Source organism: Marmota marmota, unplaced genomic scaffold (genome assembly GCF_001458135.2).
Source record: "Marmota marmota marmota unplaced genomic scaffold, marMar, whole genome shotgun sequence".
Lineage (NCBI taxonomy): Eukaryota > Metazoa > Chordata > Mammalia > Rodentia > Sciuridae > Marmota > Marmota marmota.
In genome coordinates, this window is record NW_025999982.1 from 34,083,039 (window position 1) to 34,094,265 (window position 11,227).

Sequence of the window (11,227 nt, forward strand, 5' to 3'; positions counted from 1 at the left end):
CAATGCTAAACTCATTGAGATGAATAGTCTATCCTCTGTATGCAGACTTATACAAAAGATTTCACAATCAAGATCTCCCACAGGTGCCTTTATCCTTGCTTTTTAGAAAGAATTCCTTAGTCAAGATGGAGAATCCCAGACCTCCTTCTCTGAAACTCCCCACTGGTTGTCCTGCCACTGGTGGACAGAAAAAGAGCAGCTCTTCTACGTGGAAAACCTTGTTAGACTATCCTGAACAAGGGTTTTCTCAAACTCACTAGGGATCCAAAGAGAATTAGAGAAAAGATTTTCACAATTTTTACTCCCCAAAAGCTCTATTTCTGTGGGCTATAAGGTCTGTTTGTGATAATTCACTATGTCTCCAGTCAAACATTGTGTTTGACAGTGACCTTGGAGACTCCCCCTAAGGGCAACAGAAAAACAAGAATTTGGAAGCACATGTGTGAGTTCCAGTTATTAACTGCTTATAATACTGGTTAATTTAGCAAGTCACGTAAACTTTCTAAGTTTATGTTTCCTCACTCATGAAATGGGGAAGATAACAAGGCTGCCCTGCAGACTTGATAATGGGATTATGGGAGTTAGCCACTCCTGTGTGTGAGAGCATTTCAGAGAGTCTATTCTTTATTCTCGTCATTATCATTATCTACAGCAGCTAAATAAGTAACTCACCTGAGTCATAGACCCTTTCACTCTCAACTCCACACCCTTTCCCATACCATGCCGCTTCCATTACTTGTAAGCTTGAACTCCATACACACATTAAAAAAAAAAAGGACAAAAGATAAAATAAGCCAAGCATCACTGAAGAACCCTTAAGCTATCAAGTGGAAAGCACCATTGGTCAAGAACCAGCAAGGTCTAGTTAAGTGATTCTAGTATTATGCTGCCAATGCATCATTTCATCACACATGGAAAGACAATGAAATCTCCAATAAAGTGATTTCTCATCCAACCTTCACAATAACTTGCCTCAGATAGAGCTGATAGCACAAGCCCTTGACCATAGGTAGAGAAGTCAAATGTCTGTCCAGCTCACTGAGCTGAGAAATATAAAACTCTGGTCTCTAATTAAGGTCTCCAAACTCAGGCCTGAACTTCAAGGCTTTTATAGCCACTCATTACTTTTGTTTGTTACCACAAATCACTTGTTTGAAGCCTAACTTTACTTATTTTGTTTCCACAGTGTTGTGTGCATAGTGGATTGATACTATTCAGTGAAATTGGACTTGTTACATTTCTCAGAGGAGGACAGCATGCATGTAGAAGATTTTATTTTTTAGATAAACAAGACCAATTAATTTTAAAATTGGTTGTCAAAAATTGAATTTTATTGGTTGAAAATCATTTTAATGATTGAAAGCCATTTCCCCATTCCAAGTAAAGGAAACCCTTCTGATTTTTATGCTATCCGTAAGTTTTTAGCAGGTGGTAAATTGATGGTAATAAGATTAGCCTTACTGCTGATCATGATGGATTTGGCTCACAATTTACCAGATATGCAGCCACAGCATCATTTTAGTCAGCATCCCATACTACTGCAATCTTGGCCTGAACTGTGAATTTCCTAAATAGCTATTATTTGGCTACATGCCATATTCAATTTAGTGTCTACACCATGACAATTGATTGTTTTTTTCTGCTACCTTTAGCAGCCTGTGTTTACAGTACATGCCACCCTCAGTAATTTTTTAGTACAGGAGATTTGCCTATATAAAGACTCTGTAAACTTAGTAAAGATAGATTTTGTACAAAGTCAGATTATTTAGAGACATATGTAAGAGCGTTCACAAATGCATTTATTAATATTTGATGCACTTAAAAAACCAGAGTAGGGGAAGCATCTGTGGTGAGATGAACATATGTAGCAAGTTTGTTCACTGCTTGCTTGAGACTTTTGAGATATATATATATATATATATATATAGTAATTACTCAACTTGTGTTAAATCAGATGAATATGTTAAGAAAAGAAACTCAGTGAAGTAGAGTAAGTTTGTATTGAATAATAGAGACTATATATGTATATAGAGAAATGTGTTCCCATGGCAGTTTATAGTTACCCTTTTCCAACCATGGGGGAAAAATCTATAGATATAAATTGTTTTAGTCATCACTAGAGTTTGCAAGAAAAGAAGGGGGAATAGATGATGTTATCATTCCTCATGACAAATCCTTCCTGATAAATTCTAATGTTAGTTTCCAAATATTATGCATATGTACTGTGATCAATTTTGCAAAGAAACACAAAGTGCTATAGGACTGTGCTAGGGGGAGAATGAACAAGGTATGGAAGCAAATTTAAAAAGCCATTTGGGGCTTAAATTAGGGTAGTGAAAATAGATGTATGGTTATTTAATATCATCTTTACTTAACAGAATCATAACCACATGAGAAATGTGCCTCTCTTAAAAGTCTCTATTTTGACTATAAACTACCCAAATTTTTGGTTTTCAAATCAACCCATATACATGCACCAATAGCAACCCTATCTCTCCAAAGCCTTTCTCTCCATTATCATATAAAGTTGTACTTTATATCTAGTTATTTTTAGAAAAATTTCATTCTTTGGCAGCATTGTATGGAATGATTCTTTAGTTAATCTTAAACTTTCTGTATTCACCCTAAGTGTTACTCTTGTGCAAATGCTTTGCAATTATTCTAATAGAATATGTGGCTACTTTTCAAGATGCTCTATTAGACCAATTACTCATAAAAAATCTTTGTTGGCTCATTCCACTTCACAAGTGGGAGGCAGTTGGAAGTCTATCACTACCAGATGGAGTGGAGAATATATGCCCAGCTTGGGTAATGCTACTCTGACATGGAGGGATAGAAAAGTTTCTAAGAGACTTTCTAAAAGTGGAGGAAAGTGCTCACTCTCCAATTATTATCATTTGTTTTGTCTTTCTTATATAGATTTTGTAGAGGAGATAATATTCAAGCAATGTTTCCCACATTACCATCCCTAACCAAGGGGTGGCAGTAATACTGCACCAACAGTACTAATCAGTGTCCTGGCATCCCTCTTTTGATAGTGGAGCCCATGGTGCCTCACAATGGCATCATACCTGTTGAAGATTGACCCTGCTAACCTCTGTTGCCACAGTTATAATTTAGAAAAGCACCTCATTCCTGCTCTTAGCCCCGTGTAGCTTCTTATCCTCTCTATTGGTACTTTTACTGCCTCTCACAGTGGTCAAAAATGAGAGGTGTTGAGGGATCCATCTTGAGTCCCCCAATACCTCCTCAGAGCTTCCCCATCTCCTCATGAAACACTGCTGACACCTGACCATCTGGTTACTCACCTTCCTCTGATAACAGTGAATTTGGTCTTGTATCACTTTCTGAACCACTCATCAGGGGTAAGACTTGAATTTCATCCTGAGTCTGCCTTACTAGGGTGATGCCTCTTCTTGACATTGCTCCAAAATGAATTTGCACCTTTTGAAGATTCACACATCATTTCTCCTCTTACATTTTAGGGGTTGTGCCTCCTTTCTACTGAAGAAAGCTAGGGAGAACTCTTCTTCAAAATTGACCTCAAAATTTGAAATGGGTGGTTTTTCTCATGCTTCTACCATGAGGTTACTTTCTATGACTTTGTGATTTCCTCCTGCTGCTCCTCAGCATCATAATCTAATTGTGCTTTTTGTCTTTTGAATTTGTTTCTTTCACTGGAAACCTAAACTAGATTTGCTGAAGATAAGTGAAGTTAATTCAGCTATTTAGAGATAGAATATTAGCAGAGAAGTCAAAAGGAGTGAGAAATGAGAAAGAGATGGCACAGTGAGACCTCTTTTGACACCTCTTGGGAGTTAACTTTGAATGATTCAAGGCCAGCCATAGAAATGTCTGTCTAGGCTTCAGAATCCATGTCTCCCTTTGTTGTGTCAAATTTCTCCAGAAAATAGGTTATAACATCTTCCCTTCTGTATTTTAAAGTGTGAAGCAACTGCCATTCCTGATATTGCAGAAGTCTCCAGTTGGTATATGGTGAGTTACTACTGATCTGCAAATGTTTGCTTTGCCCTCACAGTGTTGCTTAATAATCTGAACTTTATTGCTTTTGGACAGAGGGTCAGGTTTTATAAATCTCCAGCAATTCCTATGATAGTTACACCTTACTAACTTCTCTTATTTGAATGATCTGGTTTTTTGACCTCTATAGACCACTGAGGTCCCATGAAAATCACAATTGCCTTTTTCACTGCAAAACCACAAGTATGGGCACACCAAAGACAATCAATATCAAATGGATGAAAATAATTTGAGAAAATATCAGACGTAAATATCTATCATAAAATTTACTTCAATAATAAACTATACTAAGATTTGACAGCAGACAACTTAGACTCCCATGCTATTGCAGCACTAATACATTCCTCAGCATCTCTATGAAATTTAGTTCCTCTCTCAATATTACCATATTTTCTGATCCAGGTTCAATTAGTTGTTTCTTATCTGTGCTCCTTCAGTACTATATTCTTAGGGCTTACAGTTCATAGTACATACAATAATAGCTTATATAGTTATCTGAATTCTTTACCGATTCAAGTTGCAAATCTATGGATGAACTGATCAAGGATGGATTGACAAACATATAGAAGGAGAATTTTGCAATATTCTGAATGAAACAGAATGAGGACATAAATAAAAACAGAGATTATGGACCTGAAGAAAAACAGTATTGAAGAACATCTGAATTTGGCACTAAATTGCTTTCACTGATAACTAACCAAATTCTTGTCTTCATTATCTGTCCCCGGTCTGTCAACTTATGAACCCAGAGATCCATATGGTTCAATTCCAGGCAATGTTTTGATCAAAAAAAGCTCAACACTGTGATCAAAGATATCTTTAATTTTAATATTGACACAAGGCACAAGAGTTTGCTTGCATCTTTCTACAACCATGAAGACAATGCAGCTGTATAGAGTTTAAGGAGCATGTTTAGATTCCACATCTCTCTTGCTCTTTTCCTCACACTTGGCTGCAGTCTTTCCCTCGAAATTCTCCAAATCCTTTTCCTGCAGCTCTTTCCACAGCCTGCTCTGCCTCTTGGCCTTTGCAATCCTTTACTTTGTTCCTTATCCCCAGCCCTCATCAACGCCCCCTCCACCACCCCTTTTTATTGATCACATGATTTCCTAAAGCTAGTTGGGCATCTTTAAATACTTTTTCAGAGAGTGAAGGAAAGGGAATATTTACTGGGTAAAGGACCAAGTTCCCTTTGGAGGCAGATTGTAAAAGCAGACCTGGATTCAAATTTCTGTCCCAACAATGTAACCGATCTCTCTGACTTTCATTTCTTGAAGATTCGGTAGCACAGAGTAAAATAAGGTGGTGGGAGAGAGAGATGGTGGGAGATTGCTCAGAAGGCTAGTAGAACCAAGAGCATGATGTTGATGCGTGGCTTATGATATTCCAGTTTACACTTGCAAGTGTAAACAAAAAACTTTTTGGATCCTGTCTCTTGTCTCTCTTCCTAAGAATATTGGAACCCACTGCAATTCTCTGAGTGTTTACTTGCATATTATCTTAAGTATCCATTACATTTCTCTCATTGAGATTATACAGATTGTTTGAATATGGCTTCAGTATCAGTATGAGGGCTCCCTGTAGATATTCTGAATCCAACATTGGTTTTCACAACCTGTGTTGTTGGTAAGACTGCAGACTGGCACATTATCTCTGGTGTCCTTCTAATTCTTTCCTGACTTGAATCTGCATCCTTAATAGCTACAATTACTTAAATAATGCTTATTACATATCAGTGATGTTTTTAGAACTACACATTTATTAACTTACTGAACTTTCACAAAAATCCTAGAAAATAGATAAAGGCATATTTCTATAATACAACATATGACCTGAGGGGGTGGGGGGAACCTCATGTTTGTAGAGTTACCTACTAATAACAAGCTTTATTGGAAAAATAGAGAACAGTCAAAATATGTGCATCACAGTAATATTATCATAGCAAAATTATCAGTATCGTTATGTATTTGCACCTGCCTAACTGGCTTAAAAGATTTGTAATTATTTGCCTTAAGGGATTGTGATGATCACAGAACCCTTTTGAGTTGATGGTTTTCCTATAAGACCAAAGTATCCAAACATCAGTAACTAGGACCAAGCCTTGTCCTTCGGCATGGCAGATGTGAAGTCTTTTGACATTTCTCTCTCATTTCTAATGTCCAATAAAAGTCCATAAAAATTCCTGCAGAGAACATTCTCTCCATTCCTGAAAATGTTACTGAGTATTTCCGAAGGCTGCAGGAAGTTTCTTCCTGACCATGACAGCTCATCACTGAATCCTGGCATGTTTGCTAACAGGACACCAGTTGTTTCAGTGAATTTTATATTTTCAGAAATATCTTCTCTTCTATGAAAAAGACATCTTCCCTCTGTGATGCAGACCAAAATCTATGGTGTTCTCACTTTTACAATTTCAGGCCTAGAAGTCAGAGCTGGTTTGGCCATAATGACTGTTTCAGACTCTGGACCCTACCCTTACACAAAGACCTCTCTTACTGATCAATAACAAATCTTGGTTTTGGCTTCTGTTTGTGGTTTGTTTGTAATAAAGTTGCCTTAAATCAAATTTTGAACATTCACAGATTTCATGAAGACTTACTAAATTATGTTTTTTTTATAATTTTTGAGTCACATGTATTTCATTCCAGAAAATGGAAAACAAAAAAAAATAATTATACTAGAAAAAAATCATCCTTAATAACCTCAAGCTCTTAAATAATGCTTATTACATACCAGGGATGTTTTTGGTGCTGCACATTTATTAGCTTACTGAACCTTCACTAAAATCCTAGGAAATAGATAAACACATGTTTTTATGATACAACATATGTCCTGGGGGGGAAAAGCCCATGCTTGCAGAGTTACACGCTAGTAACAAGTTTTATTGGAAAAAAAATGAGCTAGGACTGTCAAAATCTGTGTTTCATAGCACTATGTACTGTAACAGTAAGAGAAATGGTAATTGGTACCTTCGGGGACAGTTTGGACAGCCCAGAAAGGCAATGCTGCGTGGCTGGAGGGTCTCTCCCAGGAGAATTGCTGACTTGCAGACACTGGCAATCCAGATGGGCATGAAGCTCCCAGGAAACAGGATGATATGTAAAGGCATAGGAGGAAGTGTAACCTGCCAGGAGCCAAAAACTACACAACTGGGTCCATGCCAATGATGTCAGCAGGGCCTGGGAGTTTCAGTGGGAGAAGTTTTTGATTACTAATTCAAACATTTTACTTGGTACAGGGTTGGTCAGACTTTCTTTTGAGCCAGTGATAGATAACTTGTGTCTTCCTGGAAGTTTGCCTATTTCATTGAAGCTTTCTAATTTGCTGGTGTGCACTTGCTTGTTGTATAGTTTTAACTTATAATCCCTTTGTATTTCTGGAAAATTGATATTAATGTTCCCCATTTCATTTCTGATATTATCATTTAATAATTTCTCTCTCTCTCTCTCTCTCTCTCTCTCTCTCTCTCTCTCTTTCTCATGTCATCTTAGCTAAATGTGTGTTACCTTTGTTGATCTTTTAAAATAATCAAATTTGGGTTTCATTGATTTTTCTGTCTTGCTTTTCTGTGCTGTGCTTAATTTATTTTCATACCAATCTTTTTTTCTTCTTTTTACTTGCTTTGATTTAGTTTGTTTTTCTTCTTTTCTTTCCAATTTATTTGTTTGTTTGTTTGTTTTGTAGTACTGGGGGTTGAACCCAGGAGAACTGTACTACTGAGATATACCTATACCCCTCACTTTCTTTTAATTCAAACTTGCCATCCTCCTGCCTCAGTCTCTGGAATTGCTGGGATTATTACTATGCTCCACCATGCCTGGCTTACTTTTATTTTCTTTAGAAAGTTAAATCATTGATTTTTTCCCCTTTTAATGTGTGAATTCACAGCTACAAATGCTCTAATGTATACTCATTTGGCTCTATCATAAGTTTTGATATATCTAATGTTTTCATTTTCATTCATTCCAGATTGTTTTTCCATTTTTCCTTCTGATTTCTTCTTTGACCCATTGGTTATTTAGGAGTGTGTTATTTGCTTTCTGTACATTTGTTTGTTTCTAAAGTATCCTTCTGTTAATGATTTCTGGTTTTTTTATTTTAATCAAAAATTATACATTGCATGATATCCAACCTTTAAAATGTATTGACACTGTGACCAAACTTATAAATACCTTGCAGAATGCTGCATGTACACTTCAAAATATGTGTGCCTGCTGTTGTTGAGTGCAGTGTTCTGTAGTTATCTGTTAATTCTGGTTAGCTTATAATCCTGCCTAGTTGTTCCATTATTGAGAGTGGATTATTGATGTCTCCCAACTCTGACTGCTGAATTGTCTACTTCTCCTTTCAGTTTTGTCAGTTTTTGCTTTTCCATTTTGGTACTCTGTTGTTAGGTGAATATAGACATCATATCTTCTTGATCATTTTTCATCACTTTCATCTTAATAAATGTCCTTAGTAACATTCAGTCTACTTTGTCTGGTGTTAGTATACCCACTAACAGTTTGCATGATTCCATCCTCTACTTTCAACCTATTTATGCCTTTGATTTTAATGTGCCCAAATATGTCTACATGTAAATAACATATAGTTGAATCATGTTTTTGTTGTTGTTGTTGTTTGATATTTTCTTTTTGGTGTTGAAAATTGAACCCATGGCCTCACATAAAACTTTGCCCCTGAGCTATAACTCTACCTTGAATCATCTTTCTAATGAATTCAATCTGCCAATTTCTGCCTTTTAGATTTAATGTGATTTTTCTATGTGTCTTATATCTTTTGGGTTCTACTAGTTCCACATTACTGCTTTATTTAAAGTCATTTGTCATTGGGGAATGAGAAATTAAAATATCAATGAGATACTACTACATCCCTATTAGAATGGATATACCCCCAAAACCTGACAATAGCAATTGCCTGGCACGATGTGAAAGATCAGGAACTCTTATTCTTGCTGGTGGAAATTTAAAGTTGTATAGCCACTTTGGAAGACAGTTTGGAAATTTCTTAAAAGTTAAGCACAGCCTTACTAAGTAATCAAGCAATCATGTTCCCTACATATTCATCTAAGTGTCTTGGAAACATGGATCCACACAAAAACTGACATGAAAGTATTTACTGAATCTTTATTCATAATCATCAAAATCTGGAAGCAACCAAAATGTCCTTCAATAAGTGAATAAATAAATAAACTGTGATGTAACCATACAATGAAGTTGCTGTTTTTAATGCCCCCTCCGAAACTCATGCTGATATTTAATTGCCAATGTGGTAATATTGAAAAGTGGGGCCCTGATGAGGTGAGAAGGTAATGAGAACACTGCCCTCTTGAATGGATTAGTTCTTTCCCCTGGAAGTGGTTTGGCTCTCATGGTAGCTTGTTCCCCTTTATTCTTTCTTTATCTTGTCTGTGTTCTGTATAATTGTTGTGTACCAATAAAAAATGAAAGAAAAAAAAAAGAAACAACCCTACTGAAAAAGTAGGGAAAGAAGAAAAGGTGCTGACTTGCGTGATTTTGGAAATGAATAGTGTCTTTAAAACTAAACACAAAGAAATCAAGCATATGCACTGTACTTGATTCAATGAACTTGTTTCCCATGAGGCATTGGTTAACAATTTTGAGACCATTCTGAGACCAGTATATATATATTGAACATTAAGAAAAAAGATGGTAGATGGTAGGAATTTGGTTCTTGTTATTGGAATGAGAGGTTACAGAAAAGCAAGAAAAAAAGGTTATCATGATCTGTGTGGCAAAGGATCAGTGTTAGAGATTCATGAACATGAGCTCACATTCAGTTTAATATGCATACAGATGGTTAAACCCAGAAATATTTGTATACATTGATACACAAGTCAGCATATATAGATTTTTTTTTTGCCATAATATAAGAAGTCCTAGAAAAAATACTATCCCAGAAACTTTTATTGGAGGGTGGTAACCTCAGATTCTATTATCAGTTTCCAATAAAGGAACCCAGTGCTCCAGGGAGAAATGGCTGAATCTAGGACTAGGGAAAAGCATATGCCAGATGATAGTGAATTATTCTAAAATGCTCCAAAATTTCCACAATAATTTGAAGGTAGTTGGTTTAATAGAGTCCCTTCTGCATTAATGTTTCCCTACTACCTAACAATGTGACTTTATTTGGAAGTAAAGTTTTGCAGATATGGAAACAGTTAAAATGAAGTCATAGTGGAACAGGTGAGTCCTATACCCTGAATGGTGTCCTTATAAGAAACTATAAACACAGAGAGAGAAGAACACCTTGTGAAAATAGAAATAAAGTTTGGAGTTATTAATCTATAAGCTAAGAAATTACAGCAACCAAAAGAAGCTGGAAGGGAAAAAAAGAACTTTACCAGCAGTCTTCAAAGAGAACCTGGTGGTGCCAACACCATTGTATTGGACTTATTATTTCAGCATTTCTAGAAAACTGACCTAGGTGGTATGTCAAAAGGGCCCAGCCGACTAAAAGAGATAACAATGGCCAAACCTAGTAAAACTTAAGCAACAAAATAAATAAATTAGTATTAGAATACATCCTAAAGTATTAAATAAATAAGCATTTATCTCTACTTAAGTAAATCAATGTCTGAATAAAATACATGGGAAGAAGATAAAAATCTCCAAATGATTAAAGTAGACACTGAAGCCGAAGGACAAAGAGACAATCAGTGTAGGGGTCAGAAAGATGAAGGATGATTCAGGAGGAAATAAAATATTAATACTGTCAGGACACTTCCCCCTCCTCCACCTGTTGCCAAGGTAACCTGTCTCCTGGGAATTGTTCCTCCCTACAAAGAGTTGTTAATGATTGAATCCCATTGGGCCTCCCCCTTCCTTTCTGTCCAGGATCACTCCACCTTTGGCCCAATTTCTGGTCACTAGTCAAGCAGGATGGGGGAAGAAAGGCCATGAGAACAAAGGAATTTTAAAAAGTATAAAAGGGGCAGGACATCCCCTACTTCCTCGGGCACTCAGATCTGGGGCTCCTTCTCTGCAGAGAAGACTATCTTTGTCCTGTCCTTTAAATACATCTTGCTTTCTAAGCTTGCCTTGGCGTTTCTCCAGTGTTCAACCTTCAACATCTGGAGAAACGGGACTTGGCCCGCATTGATTCTCATCACCAGTATCAATACTACATTTCAAGGACCTGGATCACAGCTCCCCACTACTTAAAT

The 11,227-nt window shown here is 36.6% G+C and overlaps 1 pseudogene; it reads right to left on the minus strand.

Moving 5' to 3' along the window:
* The window catches only part of LOC107143697, an 86,091-nt pseudogene extending 82,668 nt beyond the window's left edge, over positions 1 to 3,423 (minus strand).
* Positions 3,424 to 11,227: the final 7,804 nt, after the last annotated feature.